The 7,934-nt window shown below is 45.5% G+C and overlaps 1 protein-coding gene across 3 annotated transcripts in view; it reads right to left on the bottom strand.

The window, feature by feature from the left end:
- Nucleotides 1-674, bottom strand: part of SARDH (sarcosine dehydrogenase) — an 88,626-nt gene extending 87,952 nt beyond the window's left edge. Inside the window, exon 1 of one of the 3 annotated variants that reach the window (XM_011931111.1) lies at nucleotides 398-674. The gene's annotated coding sequence lies outside the window, so the exon portion shown is untranslated. The remainder of the gene's footprint in view (nucleotides 1-397) is intronic. The other 2 variants (XM_011931114.1, XM_011931113.1) reach the window with 2 other exon arrangements.
- Between the last annotated feature and the right edge of the window lie 7,260 nt (nucleotides 675-7,934).

Below are 7,934 nucleotides of genomic sequence, written 5' to 3'. Positions count from 1 at the left end.
AACCGCTGTAATTAATACCAATCAAATCGTTGTGTTCTTATTCGCACTGAGGATGCACGACTGTCTTGCTGCCAGCTTGTCTATCCTCTACATTTACTGAATGCCTAATGTTTACAAAGCACTGCTGGAAAACCGTTAGTGACATCTAAGATCCAGCCCCTGCCCTCGAGGGGCTCAGGGTCCATGAAGCAGACAGATCCAGGGAGAGGCATGACACCATGAGGCTGGCTTCCTTCCAGCAGGGAATCCAGGAGGACCTCTTAGAGGAGGGGGCCTGGGCTCTAGGCCTGACCACGTGCTGACACCATTCTCAGTCCCTGCCTCAAAGGCAAAGGGCCCACTGGCTTAGGCCCCTGGCTGCCTAGTGGAAAGCTGGCCCCACCAGTTGGAGGCTTGCCTGCGGTGGTGTGGGGGTCCTGGGGCAGAGGACCTCCTCTTCAGATGGTGTGGCTTGCCCAGCGGCCTGAGCTAGGGCTGTGCTCACCCAACAGGGTGACAAATGAGCTCAAGAGGGCAAGGAAGGATCATGGCCCAAGTTCTCCCAAGAGCCCTGGACGTGCAGGTGCATGGGAGAGAGACACAGCAGACACCGCAGCCCCAGGGCAGTGGCCAGGTAGCCCACACCTCTCCTGTCCCTGCCCTCAAAGACAAGTGGCAGCTGTTGCAAAACTGTTACAAGCCAAGAGGGCAGCAGAGTGACTCTGCACTTTGGACAAGGGGTGGTGGCGGGGGGCCGGCCCTGACCTGTTAGCTGTCTGTTAGCGTCATAGGATTTTCATCCAGCAGGGCCTGTTCGCACCCAGCTCAGGTCTGGGAGAGGCGGAAAAGCTGTCTCCCCCCGGGCACTAGTAGTCACAGCTCTGGAGGGGCCAGGGTCGGGACAAGGAGGCCAAGACAGGATCCTGTATGATCTCAGGCTGGTCTCATCACCTCTCCCTTTGCTGAGACTTAGTTTTCCCATCTTGGAACCAGAGGTTGGAAGCCCTGCCATGTCAGTTTCACAGAAGCCTTGTAAATTTCCCTGAGTAAACTTCCTTCAGTCCGGCTCTAGACCACACCAACACAGGGGCTGCCACCTCAAAGAAGTCACCTCGACCAGGGATAAAATCCACTTGATCATGGTGCATGATCTTTTTAATGTGCTGTTGAATTTGGTTTGCTAATTTTTTTTGAGACGGAGTCTCGCTCTGTCACCCAGGCTGGAGTGCAGTGGCACAATCTCGGCTCACTGCAACCTCTGCCTCCCCATTTCAAGCAATTCTTCTGCCTCAGCCTCCCAAGTAGCTAGGATTACAGGCACGCGCCACCATACCCAGCTAATTTTTTGTATTTTTAGTAGAGATGGGGTTTCACTATGAATGGCCAAGCTGGTTTTGAATTCCTGACCTCAAGTGAGCCCCCCACCTCGGCCTCCCAAAGTGTTAGGATTACAGACGTGAGTCACCGCGCCCAGCGGGTTTGCTATTTTGATGAGTATTTTTGCATCTATGTTCATCAAGGATATCGGTCTATAATTTTCTTTCTTGTAATGTTATCTGGCTTTGGTATCAGGATAATGCTGGCCTCGTAAAATGAGTATGACTCTCTGTTCAGTGCACTCTGAAGAAAACTGTGGTGCAAATCAAAGTCACAGTTGATTCTACATTCAGGAGTGAGGGGCTGCCTCCAGGTCCACTGCCCTCCCCAGCCTCCCTGCCACCGCTCCGGTGGGGACTGTGATGGACTTTTTCCTCTGCCCTCATGGCCTGGACATACCTGGGCCAACCCCAAGACTCTTCCTCTGGCTCAGGCTGGCCCTCTCTGTAGGCCCCCACTAGCCCTTGGCCCCCACTTGCTGGCCAGGCTTCCAGGATAGAGGGAGGAGGTACCTGCAGGCTGCCCTCTGATGGGTCAGAAGTCCAGGGAGGAAGAAGCAGAGGCACTGGGGTAGGAGGCTCCTCCACCAAGCTCTGCGTGCAGCCCTGTGAAAGAGGACATGAGCAACAGTACCCCAACCCAAACTATAATAGCCAACATCACCACTGACCGGGAGGAAGGCAGTGCCCCTGTCACCTCTGAGGGCCTCCTGGGAGTTAGGCAGTGTGCTAAAGGCTTCACACGTGTCATCTCAAATGAGACAGCAACAACTGCTACCCATTGTGGAGCTGGGGAAACTGAGGGAGAACACAGCCAACAGGTGCCAGACCCAGGTGATTCATGGGCCAGGGAAATTTCCAGAACAATTTTCAAGGGCTGAATTTACACTGCCAAGATTTTATTTTTTCAATAAGAACCTCAAAAAAGAAAACTACCACTGAATATCCTCTGTTTTCTATCCTCTGTCAAAGTAGAAGAGATGCCCTCCCAGGGTAAGGGTGGTCCTTCCTGAGAAGCAGGAGGCTGCCCCCATCTGCCTGACACTGACGCACAGGGGCAGGTGGAAATGGCTCCAGATCTGAAGCCATCTGGGCACAGGCATTCCCAGAAATGAGCTACTGAAGTGATCCCCACCTGGCAGTTGCGGGCTGGGCAGTTGCCAGCTGGGCAGTTGTAGGCTGGGGCTCCTGAGGGCCCGAATGCAGACCCTCATTCCCCGGAGCACCCTCTCCACTCCATGGCCTAACACTGTTTGTGAGTGAAAGAAACATGATGGATGGAATCCGCGGTGGAATCCATGGAAACATGGTGGATCCCGGCGGCTAAGCCTGTGCCAGGCAGGTGCCAGGAGTGCTTCAAAAATCATCTCAGGGCCGGGTGCAGTGGCTCATGCCTGTAATCCCAGCACTTTGGGAAGCCAAGGTGGGCAGATCATGAGGTCAGGAGATCAAGACCATCCTGGCTAACATGGTGAACCCCGGTCTCTACTAAAAACAAAAATCAGCCGGGTGTGGTGGCTGGTGCCTGTAGTCCCAGCTACTTGGGAGGCTGAGGCAGGAGAATGGCATGAACCCAGCAGGTGGAGGTTGCAGTGAGCCGAGATTGTGCCACTGCACTCCAGCCTGAGACTAGACCTAGACTCCGTCTCAAAAAAAAAAAAAAAAAAGGAAATCATCTCGGGACACTGTGTCCTCGGCCGCAGGCACCCCCACCATCTGATGGGGACGCAGGCCATGGAGCTTCAGAAAGACTTCCTGTGCACAGTGGGCCAGATGTAGGGCCCCAGTCTGCACTGGGGGTTTGGAGAGAAGGATGGAGAAGCAAGAGTGAGGGCAGAAGCTGGAAGCCTGGGCTCCGCCAGGGTCTGAAACCCACAAGCACCACCCAGACCCCTCGGCGGGTCAGCCAGACCTTCCAGGGCTCTCATGCCGCCTGCCCAGGGGCAGGGGACTCCTGGCATGACCCATGCTGTGCTTTGTGTCTTTGAATGTGTCGCACTAGAAACTTCTTGCAAAAATCCAGATTTCCAAACTTCAATCTTGAAAAGCTGGCCGCATGGGGCCCAAAACCCACTGGACACACTTAGGTGGGTCACTCCTAGTCCAGCTGGCCACAGTTCTTACCCTGCATTTTGCCCTTTTGCATTTCCCGCTGGCATCTGGGAGCTTTGCCTTTCCAGCACTGACCAGGACTCCCAGCACTGACCAGGACTCTCCATCCGGCTGGAGGAGCAAGAGTAACCCTCAAAGGAGATCCTGGTGTTGGCTGGGCAGCCAGAGAACTGTGGGTCTTGCACAGAACGGAGGGTGGGAGGACTGTGCTGTGCTCTCTTTGGGCCCCAGAATCTGAATGCCCTTCCAGATACTCAGGTGAGGGCAGCAGCCCACCAGTGGTCACCTCCAGGCTGTCGGGAAACACCGCCCCTGGTGGCCATACGTGAGTATTACAACCTGGGGGAGCTGGATCCGGACTCAGAAGGGGACTAGCAGGCAGATGGGGGCTGATCTCACACTGGCTGGAAATGACAGCCTAAGGTCAGTCTGGCTCTTATCTTCCAGACCACACCAGCAGAGAGGCTGCCACCTCAAAGAAGTCACCTCCGCCAAGGATAAAATCCACTTGATCACGATGCATGATCTTTTTAATGTGCTGTTGAATTTGGTTTGCTAATATTTTGGTGAGGATTTTTGCATCTCTGTTCATCAAGGATATTGGCCCATAATTTTCTTTTCTTGTAATGTCCTTGTCTAGCTTTGGTATCAGGGTAATTCTGGTTTCATGAAATGAGTTTGGAAGTGTTCCTTCCTCTTGAATTTTTTGGAAGAGTTTGAGAAGAATCAGCATTAATTCTTTCTTAAATGCTTGGCAGAATTCACCAGCAAAGGCATCAGATATCTTGGGCTATTATTTTTTGGGAGGCGTTTGATTACCGATTCAATCTCCTTACTCATTATTAGTCTGTTCAGATTTTCTAGTTTTTGTTTGTTTTGTTTTGTTTTTGTGTGTGGGGTTTTTTTTTTGGGTTTTTTTTGTTTTTTTTGTTTTTTTTTTGAGGTGGAGTCTTGCTCCCATCACGCAGGCTGGATCTCAGCTCACTGCAACCTCCACCTCCCAAGTTCAAGTGATTCTTCTTCCTCAGCCTCCTGAGTAGCTGGGATTACAGGTTGCACCACCATGCCTGGCTAATTTTTGTATTTTTAGTAGAGACGGGGTTTTGCCATGTTAGCCAGGCTGGTCTCCTGACTTCTGGTGGTCCACCCGCCTTGGCCTCCCAAAGTGGTAGGATTACAGGCGTGAGTCACCGTGCCCCATCCAATTTTCTAGTTTTTTTGTGAATCAATCGTGGTTGGCTGTCTGCTTCCAGCAATTTATTCATTTCTAGGTTATCCAATTTGTAGGCATAGTTGGTCTATTATAATCTCGTACATTTCTTTGGTATCAGTTGTAATCTTTCCTCTTTCACTTATAATTTTATTATTTATTTGAGTTTTTTGGTTTTTTTTTTTTTTTAGTCTAGCCTAGGGTTTGTGGGTTTTGTTAACCTTTTCAAAAAAACTCAGCTCTTAGCTGTGTTGATCCTGTCTCTTGTTTCTTAAGTCTGTATTTCATTTATTTCTGCTCTGATCTTTCTTTCTTTCCTTCTGCTAACTTTGGGCTTCATTTGTTCCTCATTTTATAGTTCCTTGAGGTGTGAAGTTAGGTTGTTTATTTGAGATCATTCTTAATGTAGGCATTTATTGCTCTAAACTTGCCATCTAGAATCACTTTCGCTGCATCCTATGAGGTTTGGTTGTTGTGTTTCCATTTTCATTTGCCTCAAGATATTATTTTATTTCCCTTTTGATTTTGTATTCCACTTATTAGTTGTTCAGGAGTGTGTTGTTAAATTTGCACATATGTGTAAAATTTCCACTTTTCCTCCTGTTATTGATTTCTAGTTTTATATCATTGTGGTTGGAAACGATACTTGATATGATTTCAGTCTTCTTAAATGTGTTAAGACTTGTTTTGTGAGCTAACATATGATCTTTCCTGGAGAATGTTCCATGTGCACTTTACAAGAATGTGTGTTCTGCTGCCATTGGATGGAATGTTCTGAATCTATCTGTTAGGGCCATTTGGTCTGTAATGTTGCTCAAGTCTCCTGTTTTCTTATTGATTTTCCAGCTGGATAATCTGTCCACTGTTTAAAGTGTTGAAATCCTCTACTACTATCATAATCTATTTTCCCTTCAGTTACGTTAATATTTGCTTTACATAGTTGGGTGCTCTCATGTTGGGTATATATATTATATATATGTGTGTGTGTGTATATATATATATGTATATATGTGTGTGTGTGTATATATATATATATATATATTTTTTTTTTTTTTTTTGAGACAGAGTCTTCCTCTGTCACCCAGGCTGGAGTGTCATGGCATGATCTCGGCTCACTGCAACCTCTGCCTCTCTGGTTCAAGTGATTCTTCTGCCTCAGCCTCCTGAGTAGCTGGGACTACAGGTGCATCACACCACACCCAGCTAATTTTTGTATTTTTTTAGTAGAGATGGAGTTTCACCACATTGACCAGTCTGGTCTCAAGCTCCTGACCTCGTGATCCACCTGCCTCGGCCTCCCAAAGTGCTGGGATTATAGGCGTAAGCCACCACGCCTGACCTAGTATGTGTATTTTTTGAATTGTTATATCCTCTTGATGAATTGATCCATTTATCATTATATAACAACTGTCTTTGTCTCTTGGGACAGTTTTGATTTAAAGTCTATTTTGTCTGATATAAGCATAGCGACTTATGTTCTCTTTTGCTTCCCATTTGGATAGAATAACATTTTTCAGCTTATCTATGTCCTTAAAGCTAAACCAAGTGTCTTGTAAGCAGCATATAGTTGGATTTTGTTTTGTTTTGTTTTTTTAATCCATTCAGCTGTTTAGTGGCTTCTGAGTAGATAATTTAATCCATTTAAAGTAATTATTAATAGGTAGGGACTTACTACTGCCATTTTGTTAATTGTTTTCTGATTGTTTTGTAGTCTCGTTCCTTTCTTCTTCTCTCACTGTCTTTGTGAGATTTTTTTTTTTTTTTTGTAGTGGTATCTTTGATTCCCTTTTATCTTCTGTGGGTCTACGACACTTATTTTTCTTTGTGGTTACCAGGAGGTTTACGTACAACATTTTATAGGTATAAGTTTATTTTAAGCTGATAACAACTTTAGCCACATACAAAAACGCTACACTTTAATTTCTCCTCTCCCACATTTTGTGTTATTGGGGGTCATACTTTACATCTTTTATATATTGTGTATCCATTAACAAATTATTGCTGTAATTATTTTTAAATTTTTTATCTTTTAATTTTATACTAGAGTTAAAAATAACTTATGTGTCACCATTACAATATGCTATGCTTTGGATGTTTTTGTCTTCTACAAAATTCATATTAAAATTGAATCCCCAATGCAACCGTATTGGGAAGTGTGTCCTCTGGGGTGTTTAGGCCATGATGATTCTGCCATTATAAAAGGGCTTGATGGAAGAAGTTTGTCCCCTTTTGCTCTTCTACCCTCTGCCTCTGCCATGTGAGAATGTAGCAAGAAGGTCCTCACCAGACACCAGATGATGATGCCTTGATCTTGGACTCCCCAGTTTCCAAAACTGCAAGAAATACATTTCTGTTCTTTGTAAATTACCCAGTCCGTGTCATCCTGTTACGGCAGTGCAAAATGGACTAAGACACAGTGGCAGAGTACTCCCAATTTGACTATATTTTTGTCTATACAGAGTTTTTATACTTTTGTGTCTTCATGTTGTTACTGTCCTTTCATTTCAACTTGAAAAACTCCCTTTAGCATTTCTTCTAAGGCAGTGATAATGAACTCCCACAGTTTTTGTTTATTTGGGAAAGCCTTTATCTCTCCTTCGTTTCTGGACATCTTTCCCAAGGTTGACAGTTTTATCCTTTCAGCCCTGTGAATATATGATCGCACTCTCTCCTGGCCTGTGAGATTTCTTCTGAGAAATTCACTGATAATCTTCCAGGGGTTTTCTTGTATGTGATGAATTGCATTTCCCTCACTACTTCCAAAGTTATCTGTCTTTGACTTTTGAGAATTTCTCTTTTTTGAAGATTTCTTTTATTTTTAATTTCTGTGGGTACATGGTAAGTGTATATATTTCTGGGATACATGAGCTGCTTTGATACAGTTATGCAATATGAAATAGGCACATCATGGAGAATGGGGTATAAATCCCCTCAAGTATTTATTCTTTGAGTTACCAACAATCTAATTACCCTAAGTTATTTTAAAGTGTACAACTAAGTTAATTTGACTTCTACCTTTCCCATGTGGATACCCTTTACATCTTTCTCTTGTCTGATTGTTCTAGCTATGACTTCTAGTACTACGTTGAATAACAGTGGTAACAGTGGCATCCTTGTCATGTTCCAGATTTTAGAGGAAAGGGTTTCAGTTTTTCCCCATTCAGTACAATCCTAGCTGTGTGTCTTTTGTATATGGCTTTTATTATGTTGAGGTATGTTCCGTCTATCCCCAGTTTTTTTCCTTTTTTTTTTTTTTT

The sequence above is a fragment of the Colobus angolensis genome, unplaced genomic scaffold (genome assembly GCF_000951035.1).
Source record: "Colobus angolensis palliatus isolate OR3802 unplaced genomic scaffold, Cang.pa_1.0 Scaffold9, whole genome shotgun sequence".
Taxonomy (NCBI): Eukaryota; Metazoa; Chordata; class Mammalia; order Primates; family Cercopithecidae; genus Colobus; species Colobus angolensis.
This window is presented reverse-complemented; position numbering and strand designations above follow the sequence as displayed.